At 36.6% G+C, this 26,653-nt stretch overlaps 1 long non-coding RNA gene across 4 annotated transcripts; it reads left to right on the forward strand.

Annotated features, from left to right (window-relative positions):
* Nucleotides 1-3,368: 3,368 nt before the first annotated feature.
* LOC107318093 (uncharacterized) lies at nt 3,369-26,378 on the forward strand. Of its 4 annotated transcripts, none has more exons than XR_014933219.1 (6): nt 3,369-5,751; nt 9,360-9,457; nt 14,100-14,193; nt 14,791-24,085; nt 25,370-25,824; nt 26,215-26,378. It is a non-coding gene; the product is annotated as an uncharacterized LOC107318093 (long non-coding RNA). The 4 variants fall into 4 exon arrangements; XR_014933218.1 differs by having other exon boundaries at nt 14,791-20,023; nt 23,982-24,085; nt 25,370-26,367; XR_014933216.1 differs by having other exon boundaries at nt 25,370-26,367.
* The last annotated feature ends 275 nt before the right edge of the window (nt 26,379-26,653 follow it).

Consider the following 26,653-nt stretch of genomic DNA (forward strand, 5'->3'; position numbering starts at 1 on the left):
CATGACCATCCTTAAAGAATTTGGCTGTACGCAGCCACAACTCTCACATACAGGTGGGCTATGTGTGGCAGCTTGACTATGTGTTTCAGGCTGCAGCACTGACTGGGAACTTTTGGTATGAAAAGCTAACTCCAGTTTATTGGAAATAAATGTGAGTTACTGATGTGATGTACACAGGAATGCAGATCTGTTGTTTGCTTCAAACCCAAAAGTGCTCAGGAATGACTGACATGTTTAGGGCAGACTTGCTTTGGTATAGCTTTTATGTAAATGAAGGAGAATAGAGGAGAGACTTCTACCTTTGTAGCCACTAACTGAAAATTGGATAATGAAATACCATATCCTAATGCTTTTCCATTTTATCTCTTACTGGCATTCATTGTTTTAGAAAAATCTGGACTAAAAGCTTTTCAAGAAATTTGTTCTGAAGCGTATTTACTGATGTCTCCAATTACACTGCATTCTCAGCTTTGACTGGGAAGGAAGGGGGGGTAGGGGAAAGGGTGGGTGGCAAGTAACTAAATGAAATGTGCATTCTAATTACATAATGCCAGGGATGAAAATGATTTGTTATGTTGTGACTTTAAGTCTTCATTTCAGTTCCAATAAGCCTTGCATAAAAATCTCATTATTCTGAAAGAGATTTGTTATAGCAGTGTAGCAGAACAGTTTATTTTAAATGAATAAGGTACAAAAATCTATCAGGAGTCTGAGAGCGCAGGACACGATTCAACAAATCCCTAATTTCTTAAAGGAATCTTTCTGTGTTGAGAACAAACTCAAAAGGATTCACAACTATTCAAACAGTAGTTGCTTCACCCTCACCCGTGTAGGAGTGCAGGCTTTTTGTCTTCAGTGCTTGTGGCTTTGAGAACTTTCTCTGTAACATCTCTGTCCTTTATGGCCTTTTGATCTTGGTGTGTGAGGAGACTGTCATCATGGTTCTGCAGAGCACCCTTTTTGCATTTAAAACAAGCTGGTCTTCAGGGATGGATTCCAGGTGTCCAAAAAGAATTACTCTGGAAGTTCTCTGTACTCTGAAAACCTAACTTTACTGAGGGAAAATAATGTTTGTAGAAATTTGATGTCCTGAGGAGTTTACACTCCACAGAACATAGTAACTGGGGAGTCTTAGTGGGCTTAAGCCTTATAATGGAACTGAGGATCAAATATGAGCAGAAGAGAGAAGCTGTTATATATTAAGCATGCTTAGTAGTCTCCTGGATCTCAATCCATATATATATACATATATATGGATTATATATATTTTTTTTTTTCCATTAATTTCTAAAGCTTTTGAAACATAAAAAGACGCATTAATCCCGTCTGCTCTACTTTCTTCTGCTACAGATGAGTCTTATACCTGAAACTTTACAGTCTCTTAGCACTGAGGACCCTACTGACGTTTTCCAAGCTGCACACTCTTATTCGATGCAAGGAACTGTAAGGAAAATCTAAGGAAACTTAAGAGCTGATTCTTTAACCTTTACTGGCTTTAACAAATAATAGCCAATTTCCAGTATATCACTAAAATGTCTCCCACTGACTCTTGGTCTGTTCCAGTTTCTCTGCTACATTTCAAGCCACTTAATGAGAATTTTCTGCTGGGGAATACCCTTCTGCAAGACTTGGGGCATCTCACAGCACTTAAAAGACTAGGCATTACCTTGCTTGAATAAAAGATAAAATCTGATTCTAAAACTAGTATCAGATCTGTTGCTTTTTCATCCATGTAACTGCAGGGCAAGCAGAACACAGCACTGACTTGTGCAATGTATATGTGTGTATGTATTTGGTGCCCAAAGACATGATTGAGCAGTGGGTTGTTTGAGCTACAGTAGTATGGTTAGTTTGTGGTTGGACTTGATGATCTTGAAGGTCTTTTCCAGTCTAAGCAATTCTGTGGTTCTATGAAGTGTCACTTCAAGAGTGTGTCGTGCCTTCTGGAAAAGGGTCTGGAGTTTGGGCTTGGGGTGTGCTCTGAAATGTGGATGTTTTTGAATGATGAGTCCAGAATGTTTATATCATGTAAATTAATAATAACAGGGTGTTTTGCTTCGAAGAACCTGTTTGGATCCATACTATCAAAGTAAATAAATAAACAAGAAAGAAAAAAACAGCAACAATGACAACCAAAAAAATACCACCAAAACAACCTTTAAAACAAAACAAAACCAATGGAACAAAAGAAGGAAAATGATGGAGGTCAGGATCTGAAAGGAAGGAATGTGCAAAGTCAGAATTTTTATTTTGTTTCTATCATTCTAGATTGTGGATTCCCTACTGCTTATTTGCAAGCAGTGTATGTTTTACATTGTCATTTTTCACTGTAATAGGAAGAACCATCTTAAGCAACTTCTTATTAGCCTTACTGAATTTGGCTGCTCTTTTAGTGGATAACATCTGAAACGTTTCAATTATTCTTTTTTTAAAAAAATTAGACCCTGAAAAAAGAGTGTTTTTATTTTTTGAATACTGATCTACATGAAAGGAAATTAATATTTGGTAGCATTGAAAAAGTTTGCCTTAGGGGCAATATTCTTCTAAAATTGTGCTTTTCTCAGTAACTAAACACCACTCCTAACATCTCTTCAACTTTCTTCTGGAAAACTTTCTATCACCCGGATTTGTAGTGCTAAGTGATACGTGAATCTCACTCAGAGAGCAATATTTAAAACAGCAAGAAAAAACATTTTTTACAAGTAGCTTGTTTTTGCCTTTCTGTACAACTCTCACTGGTAGTTCTGATGCAAAAATGACCCCCCCCCTCCCTCCCCCCCAGTTGTTTTTAGAAAAAAACAACTAAAAAGAACCAGTTATACTGATAGCCATCACATTTTTACCATGGGCAATTTGCACAAAAGCAGTGGAGTTTAAATCCACTGTTTCAGGAGCTAAATTTTCAATGCTGTGTGAATGATTTTATAGCTCAGTAAGGAAGATCTTTTGAATATGAGCTTTATTCTGTATGTGCTATAGTTTGAACAACTGTCAGTGTTTAAAAATGAATCAATTTCAATATGAGTTCCTTCCTTTTCCTCATTAAAAGCTTTAAGACTTGCTTCAAAACCACACAGATATCTTGAGAGGTTTTTAAAAAAGTCAGTGCATGATAGAATATTTTTATTCTTGTTAAAACTGTCTTGCTAAGTAAATATTGATCAGATGCTGCAAAACCCTGTGGTGGAATTCATTGCATTTGAGAAGGAAGGAAGGAAAAAGCTGCCTCAGGCTACTGTAATGTATAGAAATGTGATGAACAAAACAGCCACACACTGTGCTTCCAGCTGGGTTGCTGTTACAATAGGAGTACTTTTGAGCAAAGTCCTTTGAACCCATTAAATTCTCTCTTCCTCCTTTAGGATTATTGATTGCAGTTGGCAGGGGCAGCAGGTCTGTGTGTGACATTACAGCCCTGCAGCGCTACCAGCCCCACTGAGTGCTGTCGTGGTGTTTCTGCTGGGAGAGCTAGGCTAAGTCTGAGTGCTTTGCCTTGTCTTTTTGGCTCTAATCTTCGGCTTCTTGTAAGTATTGAACATCTTATGAAATCTTTTGCCATGTCACATGGAGATGTGTTACATCATATGGATGGTTTCCAATACAAGCCTTGAGCAACATCTCTTTGAAGTTACTTTTCAGGGGCTTATGAAAACGGGGAGTTAAATGATCGTTCTCCCCAGAACAGGGCTGGGCTTTGCCTGTTTCCACAAGGCCCAGTGAAGGGTATTGCGCCGTGTGACATCCCTATGAGAGAGGATAGGTAGCTACCTATCCCATCTTGTGATCCCCAGCTCAGGGAGATCCATGCCCTGCAGTGAGTTTAGCTGGGTGTGGGCACACCAAGGTCTGAGCTGATCAGAACTATGCAGCTGGAGGGTGTGCACCTAACATTTCATATGTGATTTATTGTGTTGCCATATCAGGCAGGAGAAGCATGATAATTAGTCTCTAAAATAATTGTTTACAGGCTCAGTTATTCACTCCCAAATCATCCTTCTAAGCACTTTAATCACTGTCCTCTGCATGCCATGAAATTTAGCCCAAAATACTCGATTGTTTCTGTGCCCATTTAATTCTCTGCTTTCATGCCACTTTTCCATGCTTCATGTTTAGTTTTTGATCCTTACATCTTTTGTAAAGAACAAAATATTCAGTCATTGAGGATAGTAATGCCTGTTAAGGTAGCCTCTTTAAGATTTTTCCACTGGAGTCTGAGCACAGATTCTCTTTTATTGGTTGCTAAATATTTTGGAAATTCTTCAGGTTCACCAGCAAAGCCTGCGGTTCATATTTGTAAGACAGGCATATATGGGCATTCACGTGGGGTTTGGAGAAATTTGGAACCATTGAGTTCTAGAAGGAAAAATTTCTTCATCTTTTCTGAATAGATGTAGCTATGTCCAGAACTTAATTGTATAAATTGTAGTGCAAAAGTAATTAGAGTTTAATATTGAATTATGGACCAGCAGATCATCTTTTCTAAAATGGAACAGCATGAATTTCTAACATCTTTTATGTCTACCACGTTCACATTTTCCTTTTTTTTTTTTTTCTAGTCTGTATTTTTCTATTCTTCTAGCTTTTATCATCATTGAATAAGTATGTAACACTCAGAATCTTATTTTCTTTCCCCCCCCCTGTATTGTCATTGAACACGCCAAGGAAATAATGCAAAGAATTCCTACTGGGCTTAAAGGCTGGATTTCTTTCTGATTTCTTTATCTTTCTGGTTTCTTTATCTGTTTGTTGTTTTTTCATTTGTTGATGTTCACTGAGCTGATGTATCATTTGCTATTTAGCTGTTTTTCTTTAATACAAATTATATTAAAAATAGTTCAAGATTTCATTAGTAAGATCCTGCTTGTTTTCTTGCTGCAAAAGAAGATTTTGCCACAATCCAAATGGTAATAGAAAAGCACTTTGTACAGTTCTATATCACAACACTCTTATGACATCTAATGCGTTAATGTGTTTATACTGACATCTAGGTAGTTAGTTGAAAACTGTTCTTTATTGTCTGTGGCTGTCCCTGTGTGAACGTAGGTATATTTTAACTTTAACTTATCATTTTCCTGAAATGTTTTTTGACTTCAGGTTTCTCCTGAAACTGGCAGGTCTTATGGTAGTTGGGAATAAGACAGAGCTCTCTGGGTTTTTTGAAGTGCTATGTTGCTGTTTGAGTTTTTAAGGTTTTAAAATTTTAATCTTATCCTGTGATTAATCATTGTATATTTGTAATGATTTCCTAATTTCTAATAATGTATAGTCCTGTAATTTAGAATCGTTTGAATTGGAAAGGACCCTTAAAGTTCACGTGGTCCAACTCCCCAATGAACAGGACACCTTCAGCTCCATCAGGTGCACAGAGCCCTGTCCAGCCTCACCTTGAATGTCTCCAGGGACAGGGCTTCCACCACCTCTCTGGGCAACCTGGACCAGTACCTCACCACCTTTATCATGAAGAACTTTTTCCTGTTATTGAATCTGAATCTCCTCTCTTCTAGAATGAAACCATTTCCCCCTTCTAAAAAAATTGTCCCTTTACTTTCTTATAGCCTCCCTTTAGGAGGCTATAAGATAGGCCACTATCAGGTCACCCCAGAGCTTTCTCGAGGTTGAAGAGCTCCAGAACTCTGTCCTTGTAGGAGAGGTGTTCCATCCCTTGGATCATTTTGTGGCCCTCTAGATGTTCTCCAACAAGCCCATGTCTCTCCTCTACTGAGGACTCCACATCTGGACTCAGTACTCCAGGTAAGATTTCACTAGTGCAGAATAGAAAGGCAGGACAACTTTGATTGACCTGCTGGCCATGCTTCTTTTGTTGTGGAAGATGTCTATTGAAGAAATTTGGTTGGGGACCTTGTTCAGGAAAGCAGCATATTAGATGGTGACAGTGATGTGAGGCTACTTTTTCCTCTTTCATAATTGTCAGATAGGAATATATCCTTAAATACAAAATCTGTGCTTTCCTGAGAGGAGTTGAGAAAAAAGGTATTTTTAGCTACTCTGTTCTGTTTTTGTATGGTCGCTGGCTGAACTCCTGGAAGTGAGCATTTTTTATCTCATTAACTTGCTTCTCTTGGGGGAGCATTCTGTGGGTGCCCTTGAACTAAGTCACTAGCATCACTCTTACTGACTGCAAGGCACTAGTATATCTTCTTATGTTCTCTATTTTAATTACCATTTATACAGCACAAAATACAACTCATTTTCAGTTATTATCTGATATGGAGCATATACCCTAATCCCCAAGGCTGAGATCCTTGTACATTTTTTATCACTTCAAGACACAGCATGTCAGTGTTTTCTGATTGCCTTATTTTTAAGCTAAATTCAGCAAGAAATGTTCCCCGAAGATCCAAATTGTTCAGAAAGATATTGCTTTGTTATGACAGCCAGGCATCCCTTCTCACCCACATGGTCCTGTCTCATTTCATATTATTGCTTTTTTTTGCCTATGCTTCTTATTTCTGAAATATACGATAAAGCTTAATCTCTGGTATAAAAAGATCTTTATTTCTCTACTCTTCCTTCTTTTCATCAGATGCTTTGCACGTGCCAGCACTTTCCTCTCATCCACAACAAAATAAAAGGTTGTCGCAGAAATGTAAAAAATATCGACTCCTGTAGAATAGCTGGGCTCAGTATCTGAGTCAAAGTGTGACTTTCCTCGGAATGTCACTTAGAGCCATCTGTCCACAGAAGATGCTTTTGCTGGCCCAAAGCCCAGAGCTGTGCACAGTCACTGGGTCTGCTGACTCCAGTGGACGTTGGGCTGGGTTAGCTGGAGCACAGGCACATTCCCCAGAAAATTGCTTGCTCGCCTTCGTGATCTGAGTCTCAATTTACTTCTGTCTAAACAGGGAGGAAATGTTTTGTGGTTATGCCTGCCCTTTCCATCCATCATTTGGGTTTTTCATAAAATTAGAAGGAATCTAGTTGTTTCGGGCATGTTACCTAGAAAATGGGTTAGTAAATGGGTTAGTAGCCCCAGGATTCAGTGTTAGTTCTAAGCTTCAGGGAAGTTTAACGCGTGTTAATCATACCTGTGCTGACTTTCAAAGCAACCATAGGTGTTCAGGAGATGGACGGTGCAATGCCATTGTTGCAGATCTGCAGAGGTTCACAGATTTAAATCACCATAACTGAAAGAGAAATCTAGGGATTAATATTTTCCTTTCTTTAGAAAAGGATCTCCTTAAGGCTATGCAGTGAACAGAATAAACTTATTGTTACTATGTACTAAGCCATGATATAGCAAGAATATCCTTAAGCTTTGAGAAATAGTTCTAGAAATGCATCACCAGATATTATATTAGAAATCACACATTATAATATTCATTACAGTAGTAGAATGTGAACTGCATGTTATTGTAAAAGAAAATCCAATTTGCTGCCTACTGCCTTCAATTTGGTTTTGACAAGCACTCAATCTTTTGCTGTATTTTGCTTTCTACGTTTATCTTCTTGGGCATGTTCTGTAATGTCTGCTTAGGGCAAAAACAATAATCTGTTCATTTAATTTACTGAAAAAGCTCGTGTACTCTCTGTGCTTACTAGGTACAACAATATGAAAACAAATCCCAGTTGCTAAAGATCCATTTGACAGTATGAAATAGATTCTGACTTTTTAATTTAGGAAAAAAAATGGAGAGGGTATAGAAGAGATGCAAATGTACTGAGTTGTGCCATTTATTTATGAATGGTTGCAAGGGAGTGATCTGCAAAAGCCTATATTATTTTAACAGTGATGGATGAACCTAACTGGGTATAAAAAGAAGTGGTGTTTGACCCTTGCAGAAATGCTCAGGGAACCATCAAGATGTTTTGACATGATTTAAAATGTGAGAACCTGAGTTCATCGCAATTTCTACAGACAGTTTTTCCTCAAAGTGGAACATGTTTTTAATCAAATTACAGTTTGCTACTTGGTAATTTTTCTTGCTGCTAATCATGGGGGAGGGGGTGGGAAGGAGAGTGGCAATAGGAACTCAACAAAATCTTAACACTTCTTTTCACTTGTGCTTGAAGCGATACTGTGTGATGAAAAAGAAACTCATCTTGCCAAAATTTGAGTTGTTTTAGCTCCGAGGTGTGATTTGCTTTATATTCTTTCTAAATAATCACCTAAATTTGATTAATAGTCTTTGGAAATCTCAAAAGAGAATGGTCTGTCTTACTCTTGGTAATTTGAAGGGTGGTAAAAACGCATCTCTAATTTTCATTCTAGTTTTACCATAGATACAAGTGTGATATTTTGAATAAGATTTTCAAATTCTCTAATTCATGAGCACCTGCCATGGCCTGCTCCTCAGGACGTATATCAGATTTCAGAACATGAAGAGGTTTTTGTTATGAAGCCTACAGGATCAGGTAGTCTGGACTCTCTGACCTAGAAAACCTTTTCTTACACTGATATACTTCCTGTTCCCTCAATTTTGACAGGGAATAGCTGAAGGGTCCCTAAGTTTGGTTCATTATCTTCTTATGGTATAAGCACACTAACAGCTATGCCATGGCCTTATCAGCTTGTCAAGCTGTTTTTGTAGAATCAAATACTGCCAGAGCCTATTTGATACTTCTTAGACACCTTAAATTAACATTCTTGGTAGGAAAAGTAAGTCTGCTTGAAGACATATTTTTTGAAGAGTTTTGTTCCATAGCCAGAAATGTTTTTATCCTTAAGAAACAAATACTACAATCCCTGTCGCAGGAAAATTCCCTTTGACTTCAAATATAATTTGCTTGAGCTGGCCTGCAGGATTTGGCCATCTGCAAGCTAGTCTCTAAGATATCAGTGTTTTGATTTACTTGATATAAATGTCCAATCTGTTTTAAGCTCTTGGAAGCATTTTAATTTTTCTCACTATGGCATTCATTCATTATGGAGATAGGTGTGATTTTACAAATTGCGGTGTCACATTCTGCAGCTCTGCTCTCAATCAGTACATTTGCAACCAATTGCATCTATTTTTACATGACCTGAGTGTGTTCCTATGGCTGACATATAGCTGGCAAGCCCACCACTGTGATTCTGATCCCCACATCTGCCTGCTGCATTATCCCACTTTCCCAGGATGTTTTTTTAGCATAAAAGTTTCTTCTGAGTTTCCACTTTTCATTTATTGGTGTGTTCAAAGCTGCTTCTGTTATGAAAGAGCTTAACATCTTGTGTCTGAAACCTGATTTGGATTATCCAAAAGAAAACAATCTAACTTTTCTGTCACGTTTGCAGAATTAGGTACTGTAACATCACTAAAAGTAATGACTGATGTTATCAATCATTAATCTGGGGACAAAAACCCCCAGGCGCTTGGTGCCATGTCTGCAACATCTTCCCTTTATACATGTCCTTACAGGAAAGCTGCTTTGGATGTGCTGTGTGAAAAGATGTCAGGGACAAGGGTGCCAGACCGAAGGAATGCACACCAGTGCCTCTGCAGTAGTGAAGGATGGGGTAGGCATTTTTTTAATCCACTGGTCCAAGAGCATTAAACTTTAGACACTGACATCTTCTGAAATTGCTTTAATATTAACGGACTCTAAAAGAACATGATTTCTCCTGCTGCTTGATTTTTATTTTTATTTTTCCCAAGAATGTCTCTCTGCTTTGAAGTCTAAGTTATTTCCATTTCCTGGAAATTATTCTATCTATTCCTTTCATGAATGACGTTCTTAATCCTCAACCAATATAGAAATGCATAAGAACTTCAAAACACAATCCTTGGTGCTTTAGTCTTGTGTGTCTTCATTCTCTATGAGCAATTTAATGGTTCTCATTTCATCTGTTGATTTCCATCTCTGTTTGCTGTAAGCTTTTTGCCACAGAGAGCCTCTCAGTGTAATCAATGTTTCATATACAGTAGTTGTGCAGGATAATTAAATAAAAACTCTATTTTAAACCATTTTAAATCAGTCAGACATTCAGAAATGACAGTCGTTGCATTGTAAAACCAGTGAACAAACCCTTTCAAATACTTAAATCAATTTCAACTTCATTTCATCTTAATCTTCAGAAAGCAATTCCTGCAAATGTCAATACTGCCCTAATAGATTAGGTGACAATATCTTCGGATGTGTTAGCTTCAGAGATACACTGGTATTAGACCAATTAAATGAATATAATTGTAACTTTTCTATGCATCATAGAAACATATTTCTGTCATGGTGCTTGAGATAAGGCAGGTGTTTGGCATGTGTTTTCTGCTGTAGTTAATGATTAGTACTAGCATAACTGGATTGCTCCTATTTATTGTGTATTAGAGATGCATTGCAGCTACTACAGTTTTTTATCAGCTAACAGCCAGTGATGTCATATGGCCATACAGCATAAATATTTGTATGATTGGGGATATGATTTTTTGTTCATCTGCTTGGGCTTCTTTTGTTACTATTTGGCTTGCTGTTTTGGATATGTTTTTTTACTTGTTGCTATTGGTTTTTGTTCTTCAATTGGAGCCTAGTTTGGACCTGTGTTGTCCAAATGCATGGGCAGATGTAATCTTTTTGCTACAATAAAAGACAGATTAAAAGGAAATGATGTAACAAGAAGTTAGAGGACCAAATCACCAGCATGACAAAAACCATGCTGCTAAATCTCATTTAGAAGTCATATGCAATTTGCAAAGTTGTTTATTTTTCTTGCTTGAGTCTGCTGTTACCAGTCTATGAACATCAAATACATATTTCAGCACACATATTCCCAAAGAGGCTTGCAATAAAGCAACTGCTAATGTATGTTCCCAAATGATATTTGCTTAGATGCCGCTAGTCATCTACAATCCTGAGTATAGAAGTAAATATCAGTCTTGGTGGTTGTCTGGTAATATCAGTCATCTTATTCATGTATATAAGTTTCTTGTTGGTAACAAATGCCACCATAGATAAAGATCAGGAATCAATGGTTGCCATTGCTGTAAGCAGGTAGCTACTTACTTGTCTAGCTCTGAGAACTCTCATGATTTGAAATCATTGAAAAATCAAAATCTGAAACACTAAAATCAGTCAAAAATAAATAGCATTTGTATCTTGTTAAAAAAAAAATAATCTGCAGCTGACAGAGATGGTTAATTGACTTGTAGGTTGTTCCACAAAATACTAGTGATGCCTTCCACTGAAACACAGCTGAAGCTGTAATATGTTTTTAATAAGACTCAGAGTTCTTACATCTAAAATTTCATATCCAGATTGTATGTGATAATTTGCCTTTCTCAGGTAAAATTACAGCTGTGGTAGGGGATGGAACATCTGTTTTAGGGCCTATTCAGAATGTCTGGTGGGCTGAGCAGCTCTTAGCTCAGATTGCTGCCTCTGCATCTGCAGACAGTGTTGCAGAAAGACAATATTAGAAATAACTGAGAAACCAAGATTCACTTATGGCACAAAATTGTCCATATAAACAAATCTGAGAATGACTAACCCAGCTGGTAACTGGTACAAAGGCCAACTGTCTGTATATAAGCAGACGAGAGCAAGAAGGTAATGGTAATTTAACTGTGTCTTGGTATCTTTAAAACAAAAGGGAACACACAAAAATGGGGAAAAAGACAGATACCTCTCAGTTTGTATCAATTAAATCAGTGCTGAGTGCATTGAAATTTAGTAAGGGTAAAGAAAAAGAGTTTCCATAAATACATTTGATGAAAAAAAGAACAGGCTCTCAATTAATGGGAGAGAGAGAAATAGGAAGAAGCCAGAGAGGAAGCATTCAGTGTCTTCTTTCTGTCTATAAAAAAGGTTAGTAGTGACCAGATACTTACGAGTCTAATGAGGTTTTAAGAAAGATCCAAAACAGATATATCAAGAAGTAATACTATCAAACTGATTTGATTTTCTTCTTTGACAGAAAGCTTGCTAGCTCTGCGAGTATACTGCACTGGAAATTTAGATAAAGCTTACTGTCCTGTCCATTGATGTGTTCATAAGCAGTAAGGTGGAGAGAGTGCCTCTAAGGTATAGTGATACAGTCAATTTGGAAACTGTTATTGAACAGCAATAATGTCTTTCCAGTTTCTGGAAGGGTCTTGTGGCATTTTCCATTTTGAGATATTTTCCCTTTTCCTTTCTTCCCTTTATCTTTTACCAGCAGTAAAAATAAATAAATACTTGTGGTTTAGAAGTACACTTTTTAAAATCTAATTTGCTCGCTACTGAGTTAAATTCCCCTTGGGTTGGAGACACACAGTACAGTGCTTGAGATGTACAGAAAAATGTTCAAGGTTTTCTTCCATTAACTTGCGCAGTTAGTGGAGGAAAAAAAAGTCTATATATTAAACTCGTGCTTAATAAATATAGCATGAATAGCTTTGTTTTTCTTGATGTAGTTCAAGTAAGCAGATTAGAGGAGGCCAGATCAGTAGGAAAAGTGGGTTGCTGTTTGTACTTTCAACAGAATGGTTTGAAGGGAAGGTGAAGCAAATCTGAAAGAGGCTTGAGGTCTCCTACTAACCTACACATCGCTCAGTAAATGAATTCTCATGCAGAAACATTCCTGTTGCATGATTAGTATTAGTATTCTTGTCCGAATCCGTAACTGCTGATTAATGAAGATTAACGTGCCTATGGCCATGAGTAAGCTTTTCATTTTGTTATTTTTGAGCTTCTCATCTTTGTGATTAATAATTTGTCAAAAGGCTTGAATTCTAGACTCAGAATACTAAATACATTAGTAATTAGAGCTCTGCAAAATAGCACTGTAAACAGAATACCCAATTACCTTTCATATATGCTATAAAATATAAAGACCTTCAGTAGGAGGAGGACCAAAGTGATGCAAAACAAAGGGAAACAGAAATGCTTGTGCCTAGAGGCTGACACCTGACAGTAGAATGGGGTCTGTCTCTGGCCCCTACCTCACCAGAGACATGGCCTATGGATAAGCATGTGGGAAAGGCATGCTGTTTGGGGAAAGTAAGCCATGTGTTTTCAGGTGCAGAGCCTCCAGTACAGAATGGAAAGAGTGAGAATGGAGACTGGGAGCTAGGAAACGAGTGAGAAAGACAAGGGGAATTATACTGAAGTCTGTAGGTGAGTGGGCAAAGATATTTACTACTTCCAGACCCAAACTGTGCATTGAATTTCCATATTCTCTCACATTAAAGGAATGACCTATAAGAGAAACAAGTATTTAAATAATGTGCAGCGTGGTACATATTGGAGAACAGTTTTATTTTTTTTACTGTAATTGGCAAGGGTGGTTTAAGTCAACAGGGAGTTCAGAAAACAAAGATGCCTTTCAGTCTATGCCAAGGATAAAGTTTGGGTTTAGGGAGGAATAGTCTCTCTCCGATAAAATGACAGAGTATCTACTCTGTACACATGATTCACAACCAGGATCTGCTCCACAAAGATGATAAACCTTACATAAGCAGTTTGTGACTCAAACTTGCTTTCTCTCCCATTGTCAGGGGAATAGCACTGTGTGGCGTTTGAGAGAAATCCAATTGACTCAGAAGTTTTGAATGTTCTGATAATCATAATAATTCATTTAGGCATAGAATAGCCATTAGCAATATCAAATTTTTTTCTTTGATGTTGTGAAGTGACAATTCTTAGAATCTCAACTTGTGTGGTGCATAGGCCTGTGATCATAAATAACCATGAGACCATCATCATAAACCGCCTTGGCTGCTGAGATGGAAACAGGAGATTTAAATGTAAACAGTTGATTAGTTCTAAATCGGTGCTGTTGAGCTGTTCTTTACATTTTGGAACATACTTTTTTATTCAAGAAAATACAGAAGTTGTGCCCTTACAGTTGCATCATGAATTCAGAAAAATCTGTGGAAAGAAAATAGAAATGCTTTTTCCTGAGGCTGATGTATGAATATCTCACTCAATGGAAATTCTGAGAGGAAATACACTCATATTGTCACTAATTTTATTTTTGAGAAATTTGTTACAAATTCTCTCACTAAAATGTGATTTATGCTGTTCCTGTCATCCATTAGAATCATGCGTTTTGAATAAAAATGAATTCACTAAATAAATGGTAATTTCTTTGTAAAAAGGCATCTTGGGAGCAATCACATTCTATCAAGATTTCTAAACCAATGTTAGCATCCACTGCTACTTACGAGAGCTTTTTCTTTTCTTTTAAGTATTTATTAAGCAAACAGTTGTGAAACTATTACAAAAAAGATCATGGAGGCAGTGTAAATGGAATGGTCTTCATTTGTAGCTGTAACAGTTAAGGTAAGCATTGGAGAATTGTTCCTGCTCTTATTTTCATTTATTCTGGTTGATTGTGTGTTTCTATAGGAAGATATGTTTTGTTCTTTTAAAGTGGCAGTTGTTTTCATAGTCAACCCAAACAATTTTATGGCCTGCAGAAATGGCCAAGATAAACAAACACTGCTCACATGTCAACTGCTTCTTCTTGTGGGCTGCTACTTCAGAGGTGAGCTCTCAGCTAGGATGTATGCAACCTAAGGAAAATCATTAGTTGTTATTTTAAGATGCAGTGGACAGCTGACACTGGAAGAACCTCTTTTGGACTTCAGCTAAGTAAGTAGTTCAGCCTGTATGCCATTTTCTATTTCTTTTTTATTATTATTATTTTTAACTTGTTTTATTTTTCAGTGAAATAAATCACAGCTGATGTTTGGTATCTTGATTAGTACTTTTCTTGTCAGAATAATTGTCACATTCAGGGTAGACTGGACATTTTACTGAACTACCCTTGCTGCAGAAAAAAAATAAAACAGATGCTGATTTGGTTCCGTGCAGTGAATATCTTTTGCTTAGACTTCTCCAGAGTGCTAACAAATGTCTTTTCCCTGATTTTTGCAGAAGATCCTGCAGTGCTGATCATTTTCCCAGTCTCTAGGGAAGCAACTGCAATGTGCCAACACACTGTGAGTATCAAAGCTGGCATGGAGTGCCTGCCCTCCTGCTGAGAGACCCTCATAAAAATAAGGTGAGTTCAGTAAAATTACCCAGCAGGCCTTGGTGAAAATGAGCAGAGAAGACCAACTGTTAATATGATGATGTCAAGCGCATTGTTCTACAAAAATGTAGTTGCTGGTACTGCAATCAAGGAAAAACAGCAAGGAAATCTGGGAGAAAAGCTGTTTTTCCATTTACTTCAACCGTTCTGCCTAGACTAGAAAAATAAAAGCAAACAAAAGCAGTTAGTTTAACCCTTGCAAATGCCTGCATGTAACTGAAAAACCTGATGTTTCAGGGTTTTAATCTTTGCACTTCGTTCTGGTGATGCAGCCACTGTAGGCTTTGGACACTGCAATCAAATGTGATTTCATGCAGTTCTGGTTGTGACTAGCCCCGATTTCACGGCAAAAAGATGAGATCTTATGGACAGGAGCAAAATACCTAAGCCACTCCAAAAGTAATGCCTCCTACTTATTTATCTGGAAGCTGCAACAGATACAAGGAGTGTAATAATGCTAGTTTATAGAGCAAATTCTCAGCACATTCCTTTGAGACACAGTCAGTCGATGTTGCTTTTTGCTCCAGAGGAGCTACTTTAATTAGAACGTTATCCATAATCAGCAAGTCCTTTCAAAGCTTGGATCAATGGAGGTTCTCCATTCCTATCTTTTTGAGCCAAAGGAAGGAATGACAAGAGATAATAAAAAATCACAGTAGATGTTCTTATCGGCTGGTTCAATCAGGTATCTACTTATCATTCCACTTCATTAGAAAAGGAAAAACCACACTTTTTTAATCTTCTGACCTCGAAAGGCAGAGAACCTGGCCTGTTGTGTGACAGGCTCAAAAGATAACCTTCTTTTCCCTTCTTTTCCTTTTCTGAATGAAAGGATACATGTTTCTGCAGTGGTAAAAATAAGTGTTGGGGTTTTTTTGTTGTTTTTTGTGAGGGTTTGTTTGTTTGTTTTTAAGTTAAACAATATGGAAGAGCTTTGGTAATATCCATTAGAGGATGTAGGGCTTTTTTAAACTGACATAGTAGTGAACCAAGAATATGCCCTCTTTTATCCCCTAAGTACCAACAAAATTGCATGAATCTACTGGTCCTTCTTTCAGTCTTCAGCACTCTAAGAGATTTTACCTGTTGTGTAACAAAAGGGTGCATAAAAAAACACACTTAAAATAAGCTTTATAAACTTAATGTGCAGGATGGGTATATATAATATATCAATAAGAATGCTGTAGGTTTCAAGGATAAAATTACTGTGAAATTTAGAAACTATGACAGATATTTGCCCTGGAGGCAGTGGAGAGGTACTGCTGGTAGCAGGGAAGCTATTGCACTCTGCAAAAAACTTGAAGTACGTAAATCTGTTGTTTGGTTATGTGGAAAGAATAGTTTATAGAAAATTGGAAGGAAAAGATTTCAAATAAATCCTTTTCTTTGTCCCTTAAGCTATACCGAAATTCCAGATTACATTTTGACCTTATCTACTTGCGTTCATTTTGTTTTACTTTTCTGTGTAATTGAGGTGATAACCTCAACTCTAAATACCCCATGCATTTCCATCTTTTCAATTTCCTCTCTCTCTTTCCATACCTTGGTTACAGAAGGGTTGTGTGGCAGTGTAATTCTAATTCTACTGTGCTCCAACTGACCTCAGATCTGGGATAGCTGTGTGACTTTATAGTATTTTCTTTGCTGCAAATAAATGCTGCTTGGAAAGCTCCCTTCATGATTCAGCATTATAGAAGTAACCATCTTTAATTCGCAGAGTATTTTGCAAGGACTTAGTGATCTATTTGCCAGTTTGACTCTTGGGAAGCATAAGTGCAGGGAACAAGAAAGTAGAACTGTACCTGGGGAGAGGTTGGAAGAAACACTGGAAAGAAAAAGACAAGGAATGTTGCCATTGTTGGTACAACAGGGGGATGAAAAAAAAAGGAAAAAAAAAAGATGGTCTAAATACTACATTAGCTACTACAAGATTTGCTTTAAATATTATCTGGAGAAGCAAATTATTTTTTAATAGCCACAGCTGATTCAAAATGATGTTCTGTGCCCAAAGTAATTTCTTTTAATGTTTATAGCATGTAAACCCTTAGAGTCTGTTGTAATAGTTAATTCTGTATTTCTGTCTGTTAAAGGATGAGTAGTTTGGGGATCAATTTTACAGCACCTAGCTAGAAATTAAGTACAAATTTCCATTTGTGAAAAATCTATCTCATTTGTTAAAATATTCTATGAAATCATGAACCCTCTCAGTTAAAAATACATTAAAAAACATTCCATAGATGGAACTTTTGCTTCCAGACTTTCTCTAAGAAATAAACCAAAAAATCATGGAAGTAGATGCTGATAATTCCCTATGTTTACATTCCCTACGTATAAATATATATAAATATATTTTGGGAAATGAAATTAAGCTAGATGAACTTGATTCCTCCTTCTTTCAAAATACCTTCACATAAAGGAAGGCGGAAATAGACATATAATAGCAGAAGAAATTTTAAACTATGAACACAAATCAAATTGCTTGGAAAAGGCTTTTCTCTTTTGTGTATTACTTTTTAAAATGACAAGCAGACCAGGAAAATGAGTTGATCTTTTCAGCTTCACACAAATTTTAAGATTCTTCTTTTCATTCTATAGTAATTCATTGATGTTTCTCCAGTTAATGTTTAGGACATGAAGGCTTTATTTGGTGTCGTGCTTGTTTAGTTGAGAAGAAGTATCACTGATCATCCAAGAATAGCTTTAAATGGAATCCAGCTTGCAGCTGGAAAATGGGTCTTGAAACAATTAAGTTAGAGTTATAGTTGCAGAATTTAAAGAAAGAGAAGCAAAGTGGGAAAAAACAAATAATGATTATTGGATGGAATTTTATTGACTTCCAGCTATAGTCTTCACATTGTTTGAAAATCTTTTAAGTTGTTCAGAAAACACCATTCCTGTAACTTAGTGGGAAGGAACAATGCACATGTATTAATTCTGTCTCACAGAATAAGACTTAGAAACTGACTTGTGAAAACCTATAGCCTTTTCTGTGTTTTAAACGCTATTTCTTCCAGACTAAGTCAATTTGTGTTTTTTAGCCTGAAAAGTTCTTTCCATGGCTGAATGAAAAAACAGTCGTGGAGAAATTAGATAAGTCATTGTTCCACACCAGAGTAATTTTCTTTCTCTCTTTGTCCTTGCTGGTGCTGAGTTTTGGGTTGTTTTTCTATTTTTCTTTCTTTTTTTTTTTTTTTCTTTTCTTTTTTTTTTTTTTTTTCCCCTTTGCAAGTCTCTCAAGGTTTTTCAATTACTTTGAGGTCAAAACTTTGGATCATGAAATGAAAAGCATTGTAATGTATTGCTGCAAATGTCACTGCTGGGTAAACATGTGGTCTTTCTGTTGCTACTAACTGACAGCTGGTGTGACAGTAGTTTTCTATTTATATCTCTTAGAAAACTTGCTTCACAAAATATGTTTTCTTTTCCATGAAAAACATTTCAGGCTTAATGTGAACACTTGCACGTTTTCTGGCCTCTGTTCTTGGAGCACCTCCTACTTCAGGCTTTGTTTAGAAGCCAGAAATGTTGTCAGTGCAACTGCTTCAGCTGCTAATTTTCAATGACAAAGTCTTCAATTTTCCTTTTGGATTCTTTTCAAATTTACTCAAATTTTTATGAGTTGGTCTACTAGTCACACTAGTGAGGAGGTGATAGAAAATCAGTGCTTTGTACTTTTCTAGGAGTAGGGAGATAAGGTGGAGATATTCCCTGGTCTAAAACATCTCAATGACAGATTATATGAGGTACCCCTGGCTCAGTCTTTCTGGGGTAAATGCCTTCTGCAGAATCCTGCTTCTGTTTGTTCAAGTTACATAAACTCGCAGATAAGTTTGGGTACCTAATTGTTTTCTGCTTATGGGATCAATGCTAGTTTAAGAAGTATCCTGTGTCCCACACGAAAGTACTGTTTTGAATTACTCATTTGAAACATTTTCAGGGAACATTTTATTTGATCACTGAATGTCTAGTCACCAGAAGGTTTATAAATCTCTGAGAGGCTCTCAGTCTTTTCAGAGGTATAATTGCAGATGAGTCCATCTGTTCTCTTTTCATCTCTGTCTTCCATGTTTATCTACCTTTCTGATGTTTGTTCTGATATATCTGGTGTTTAGGTGTATGGAAGGCAAAGGAGCTTACCAGCTGCTGAAAAGATGCTAGTGCTTGATATTGTCAGATCTGAAGAAAACAGTAGATTTTGAAACCTGACAAATACATTGTAATAAATAAGTGAATGACTTCAAATTCAGAGTTTGTGAACAGAAAATGATGAAACACTGTAAATGCAATTTAATTCACAGAGCTGAATTCCTATGCCATTTCCTGCAAGGGTAATGTATGTATTTCAAAACATCTTAATATTGTGTATGATTCTTCGATCTCAGCAGTAGTGCTATGTTTTATTTTTTTTCACTTGAAAACCAGCAAAAAGAGGATAGAATTTTCTTGTTACTTAGGTTTTTCATAATATTTTCATAATATTAATGTGGGATGTTGGCAGCTGCCTTCCTGAGGTGACAGTTTGTTAGCTATTAAATATGTGCAATTTGTTTATCATTCATATTAGTTGTAACTATTCGCAGTTTGGAAATCTTCAATCCCTGTTGCAGGAAGGGTGTTCTGTGAAAAGTAGGACTGAATTACAAGACTAAAGATATCTCTTGTCTGACCCAGAACTGTTCTTGTGTTCTCATGGAGTTATTGACCAAATATTGCCAGTCAGTCTGCTCTGCATTGCAATGCACTGGCAGACGTGCTGCAGGGCATTACTGCATCAGTGAACTAATCTGTGTAGCTCCCTGCTTCCTCCAGGCTGCAGCTCTCACTGCACTTGATTAGAATCAACAGTCCTCCGATGTGCACTTATTGCAATGGTCTGCCAACAGTCCTCAGCATCTTACATTATTTCTTTTCCATTGCTTTTGCTACCTAGACCCCTTTACAGGTGCAGAAATCTGATGGTCTGTTCACATCTCTCCAAGTGGATTGCCCTTCTCTGTCCCAGATTGCTGCTCTCCTGGTACCTGGAGGACCTTGTTATTGGGAGACTGTTTCCACTCTGTGTGGTTCTGCAACTCGGTACGTATATAAAATATAAAATCAGATTAATTAAAACACTAATAAGAAACCTTTACAAGGTGTCTGTCTCCTCAAGTAGTGACTGAGTTGTAAATCAAATTTCACATGGATTTTGGTTTTTTTATGAACAGTTTCCTGTTTCGACACAATATTACTGTACCATGCAGCACGTTCACTAATTGCTTCTACTGGCATGTAACTGCACCAATAGGTTTTTGTTTGTTTGTTTTTAATAATAGGTTGAGTGATGGTTGTATTCCCAAACATAATTCGCTCCTACTTCTTTATCAAGGAATGATGGTAAAATGCATGTGATGTTTTTAATTGATGATCTTTTTTGTTTTTAGGGTTGGCTTATTAACTGAAGACAGTGTTGATGAGTGTAATATATTAGAGTGATTTCTGCTTTATAAAGATATTTGACATACTTTATAGAGTGTTTGCCCCATTCATAGCCTAGCATTCTCTAACAATGACTTTATTAAATCTGTTCTTCTTAGGAGCCAGATTGAGGCTTTCACATGTGTTAGTAGTTGGGACACAAAATAACGAATATGAATTAATTTGACAAGGCCTCCTGTTTTTCTGTCATGTGGTGGAGTAAAAATTAAATAATAGTCTCTTTCTAATGGAATGAGAGGTTATTATCAATGTGCAAAGGGGATATCTAAAATAATAGGACCTGAATTGCTTCTATAATGCATCACTGATTACAGTTAAAATCTAAATGTTTATCTTTCTCTCTGAGAAAGTTAAATGGACTTAGAAAGTGATCGGAACTAGACTGAAATGTAGTGGATATATATTTCTAACAAAAGACTTTTAAGACACACTTACAAAAAAAAAGACTTTTTTTTTCCATTAAAATGATTCATTCTACATTAACAGATAATAGAGGTGTCATTTCATTGACATCTTCTACATTTGTGCATAATGAAAATCTGACTGTGCTGTTTCAACCTCCTGAAAACGGGCCTAATGGACACCATTTGATTAAATGGGCCTTGAAACTCTATCAGTTGCAGACCCTTGGAAATCTGCAGAGGAATAAAAAGCACTTTTTTTGTTGTTCTTTTTTTTTCTCTATAAAAGCTTGGAGTTTGTCAATCAGTCAAACTCTAGATGTTACCTTGCAGAATTTGTGGCTGTCAGTTCTAGTGCTCTCCACTGGAGGACAGCCTGTCATAACACTGTGCTCCCTGAGCTGGAAGCAGAGCTGGAAGGAATCTGTTCTAATATTCCCCCCAGGGAGGAGAAGACAAGGTTACCGTTCCTGAAAGAATGCTCTGAAATATGGGCCAGAAACATTATAGGCCTATCTGGGGTTTTCCGTGAAGTCAAAACAAATGCCTTATCCAGCTTTATTTCTTTTCCATGATACTGGGAGATGGAAAATATCAGTAAAAAGAAAAAAAAAAAAGAAAAGAATCACCGCACCAAGTCCAGGAGAGTAAAACATCTGTGCAGGTTTTGGATTTATTCAGAGGTTATTGAGTTGGCTGATCAATACAGTTCTGAGGTAGAAAAGTTCTTTTTTGCTGGGACTACAAGGAGGCCAGAGGTAATTGAGAAAGAATTGAACAGAGGTGTGGCTAAATACATTGCATGAAATCTGTTGTGCCCTTCCTCAGGGTCCAGGTTCAGCCCTGATCTGTAGGAAACACATTCACTCAGCTTTACGAATTCAGGTAGATTCCAAGGATATCACTGTTTACTGCCTTGCAGTGCTTGCTTTTGTCATCAGTTGAACCATGATTCCCTGTACAGAATTCAGTCAGTCACTGTCCCAGTCCTGCAGTACTGGACAGAATCTTCTTTCCAGCCTGTTGAGAGATGGTGTCTTCTAATTCATTTGTGATTTTTATTTATTTGAGGGGGTTCTTTGTAAAGAATAACTTTCAGCATGCCTGGCTATACCTTCAAGCGGTTATATTCATCAAACAACTTGCCTTAGCCATCTCTTTACTCAGCTTCTGCTTTTGTTTTCCTGCAGACTGATAACTCATGTTCCAATTTAGAACGTGTCTTAGGGGTGTGTTCAGCATTGCATCCTCAATAGATTAAAGATGGTATAGTGGTTGGATTTTAGAGATCAGAATACTTGAGTTCAAATCTTAATGCAGATTTCCTCTGACCTTAAATAGATCACACATAATCTTAGGTTCCATTTCCTTGCCTGCAAGATGGAGGTGACTAGTGCTTTCCGCTTGACAAGCTAGAAATGTAAAAATTGTGAGGTATTTCTGTAATGAAACCCATGAGTATACATATACTCACACCTATTCACAGCCTAATGAACAGGGAAATGCAGATGGACTGTGCTTTCTCAGTCAGCTCTGCAAATATAGCTTTAAAAGCAACGTAATAGATTTGTCTTTCTAAACACCCTTCCAAGTACCTCAGAATATATTCATTCTCTTTTTACTCTGTGACAGCTAAAGATAAAATCTTAGTGCTCCTTGTGCAGACAAAGCAAGTTTTCGTATATTTTATGAAAGAAGCATTTGTCAAATCTGGCCTAAAATTTAAATTATTAAGCAAATGCCTGACAGGTAAGGGGGGAGAGGTCCAGCAAATGAATCTTGAGGAGCTAAAGTTCACATTTTGTAATATAAGGTAAATGCTTGAGTGGTTTCATTTTATCCTACTTCTATAAACAGGGATTTATTGTTCTTTCCTTGCTTCTCCTTGTCAATGACAAGTAAAGAGTTGAAAGATTAAAATGTATCTTAAGAGCCTCAGTTCAGTAGAAAATTACACTTCAAGGCAATGGGAGACCACTAAATTCTTTTCAATCATGTTTTTTTATTCTACTATTATTCAGTATTACACACTCAGTAATTGTATGTTTGGGGTGAGGGAAAACAGTCCTAAAATTAAAATTAATAATTTAAAGTGGGGAGAAAAAAAAAAAAAGAAAAAGGTTTTCTAGTAGTTGAAAGGATGTTCATTTCTGCTTTCAATATTTTATTAACATGGTCAAATTTCATAATCCACACTGTCTTGACAGTATGTTCTTTAGGTTCTAAAAAATTGCTGTGGTTACCAACACCATTTTTTTTCAGTACATCCCAGCTTCACGAAATGCATTTGGCTGAGTATGGAATGACATGGGCACTAGCTGTAAAATACTGATTTTTCTCACATCTTAGAGCAACTAGGCTCTGTACTCTGACATGCTGGATGTTCCCTAGCCCCGTGTCAGGGAAGAATTTTGGAGGTGCTGCAAATATTCTATTTATCAAATTTAGAGATTTCTAAGACTACATTTTCTTCATTTTACCATTATTATGAAAGCTTATAAAGTTAAAAAGACTTGAAAAGCATCAATGGTCTCCATTGTTCCACGGATGCATTAGCATTCAGTACAGTTCATCATCCCCCAAAATGTTCAAGTAATGTGTTAGATGTTTCTCAAAAGAAAGTACATTATTGTATTCTATTATTTTCATGTGCTGCTAGGTATGCAATGAGGAGGAGTGCTTCTGAACTACTGAACTAAATCACAAAAAATTTCATTGCTCCTCTCAAAATATGATGGAAATGACATGGAATTTCTTTTTCAGGTTGATCCTTCCAGTGAATTATGATCTTTTTTTAATTGGCTTGGATTTCAGCTGCCTTATAATATACAGAGGAGATTGTTACTAGGAATGTTTAAGGGAAGCGTTTGTATTTTTGACAGTCAGTGGTGTTAAAAGCCTTTGTTAGTCATAAGAGTAATTCTATCAGTTGACATCAAAAGCCAAAATCTTTTTGCCTTATTTGCATGAGAAGTCCATTTTTGAAGCTAGCATGAATATTGTTATGAAAACGCAAGCACAGTCTTTCCAGTCTTTTTTCTTTGCAGGTCAAGCAAGTGAAAAAATAATACCACAATAGACACAATGTATACAAAATGTCCTTCTTCAGTAAAGTTGCTATGTAGAAATGTTAATCTTTCACATAATTACTGCAGCAATTATCCTACAGTATGACCAGTGGAAAAAGGCCACACTGGAGGTCACTAATTTGGAGTCAGAGGTAATCAGCATCTGTAGCTGTGCCAAAAACCAGTCCGAGGTAGGTTCAGTCTCCAGAGACAAGATAATCTACAGGGTTTCTTTTTGTCTCTGTCAATTTAAGCACTTCTGTTTGTGTCTATATATTGCTATGTGATTCAGTCTTACTGTATATATATGTCCCTGTACATAGGTTTCATAATGAAACATTTTAAATGGTACCCACAAATATGCAGTAAAATCCTGTTGTCAATGAATACAATAAAAAAAATTGTATTTATTTCAGGAGAAGAACTAGTTTAAAAAACTAATTACTAGTTCTGAAAATTAGTGGATGTCTTTCTAGCTTCCAGTTTCTCTTCTTCATTCTACTAAGCCTACTTTGTATGATATTATTTTAAGAAAATCTGTAATATCAAACTGATATATAATCTCGTTTATGTTGTTATCTTAAACTATACTTTGTATTAAAATCTGCTAGCTGCTTTGTTGCTCTACTTGGTTACACAGGCAGTCTTTACAATTTGCCATTTTCAGTTTGTTTTGCATGCAGTGATGTCTGAGTACTCTCAGTGTTCAAATCTGCCTTTAAATAAATAAATAAGTAAAAATAAAGCTAAATACTAAATCTATAGTTAGACAGCTGTGCAAACTATTCTGAACTTCTTTTATTGTTACCCAAAAAAATATTTGCATAACTCTTTGCCAGAAGACTTATCAGAAGTGTTAGAGTATCTCCAATTCTTCTCATTCCCAGACCAAGCATGGAGAATGCGTTACTAGACATAGAGTGCACAGAAACAAAAAGATATCAACATGTCGATTGGTTATGTTAATTTCCAACTTGTAGCAAAGCATTTACTTGAATCACTGTAGGAGAATGCAGGTCACATACCAAGTGGAATTTAAAAAAAAAAAGCAACAAAAAAGAGAGCTTGGAATGCTGATACAGTTTAGGTAGTTTATGATATGCTTATAAAGATTACTGAATAAAATAGGCGCTGATTAGATTATTTGTATGCTGTTCATTGATTAAACCTTATTTGAGTCAATGTTATGCAATGATTTTCTCATCTCACTTGCTGTATTGGCATAAGGATTTACCATGCTGTGTGAAAAAACGTGCTTTTTCTTTCTTAATCTGATTATTGGGAGCTCTAACTGTTGACATTTCCTATCATGGAAAGAGATAGGAGCACTAAAGATTTGTGCATTTTCAACCTTAATTTGTTTATGAAAGTCATTACATTTTTAATTTGGATTATTTGAAACAATTTTCCAATATAGGAAACATCACAATAAAGATCCGGTCATATTATAGGGAATATTTTGTCCTATTTCACAGACATCTGTTGTGACCTGTACAAATATGTGACTGTGAGGAAGAAGATTCGTATTTTCAACGAACAGAATTTTTCTACATCTTGCAACCAAACAATTGCAGGTACTTCTTCCAAGATAAGAAATTTCATCTCCTGCTCAATGGGTACTGTTAGAATGCTGCTCAGCATCTCAGAATTATTTGCTAGTATGTTCCCAAAGCACTGAAAATCCATCGTTTGAATGTGGGATATTTTATATTTTGGTGCTCTTTAAAAAAAGAACAAAACTGCCACAAGAAAATGACAGGTGTAATCCTAATGAATTGTGAGGATATTCTGTAAGGTCCTCATTGGTACTAGAAACTCAAAATGAAAGGAAATATAGTCTTCTGAGCATTTTTGTTTTATTCTGCCCCATTAGGGTTGCTATCTTCTAGAATAATAAGAAAACTTCCCTGGAAAGCCATGGTTTTTTACAGTAAGAGGTGTTTTTCTACTTCTTTTAAAAAGCCAGGCTTTTCTACTGCCCTGGATAAACTGATGGCTTGGTCTTTTGAGCATGAACCTGGAGCTGTGATTTGTTTCTGATGAGTGCTTCTCTTAAACTTCAGGACTTACATTTTTATTTTGCTTTTTGGCAGCTTCTCCCCTTTACTGCTTTTTTTTTAAATACTTTAATGCACGAAGTCAGTGGAAAACAAAGAAATGCTGGAAATGTTACCAGTGTTGTCGGTCTCTCTTTGGAGAACTATATAAGCATAGCTTTTAAATTTAATGCTATATTTCTGCCGAATGTCATATTGCCTGACTTTCTCCAGTTAACTCTGCCCAAGTATGGAAGATTGAGACAAATATTCTTCTCATCCAGACCAAGTGGCTGAGAGTGATGCAAGTAGCACTGATAGATCTAAAATCCCCGGGAACGTTACCTGTGCAAATGAAAGTAATAGACATGTGCAGCTACCTAGTAGCACCTGTTGGAATACAAACAACGTATGTCAGACTACAAATCAGAGGAGGCAGATCTTTAAGGTCTGTGCAAGATAAACTGATATGCGATCTAAGACATATATTGTGCTTCATAGTATGTGGTGGTCTGTCATAGAGTTGATGAAGGGTTTTGCATTGAATGGGGGCCATCTTACAATGGTGCACAAACTATAAAAAACAGAAAGTAATTTTATTTGCCTTCCTAATCATTGCAAAATGATTGTGGAACCTTGCCATTTGAAACATTCCTATACAGTGTTTAATTTTAATGTTCTCAGACTAAATTTAGGTAAATCTCCCAAACTAGTACAAGATGC

The sequence above is a fragment of the Coturnix japonica genome, chromosome 12, assembly GCF_054131305.1.
Source record: "Coturnix japonica strain WE chromosome 12, WE-NBRP24, whole genome shotgun sequence".
Classification (NCBI taxonomy): Eukaryota; Metazoa; Chordata; class Aves; order Galliformes; family Phasianidae; genus Coturnix; species Coturnix japonica.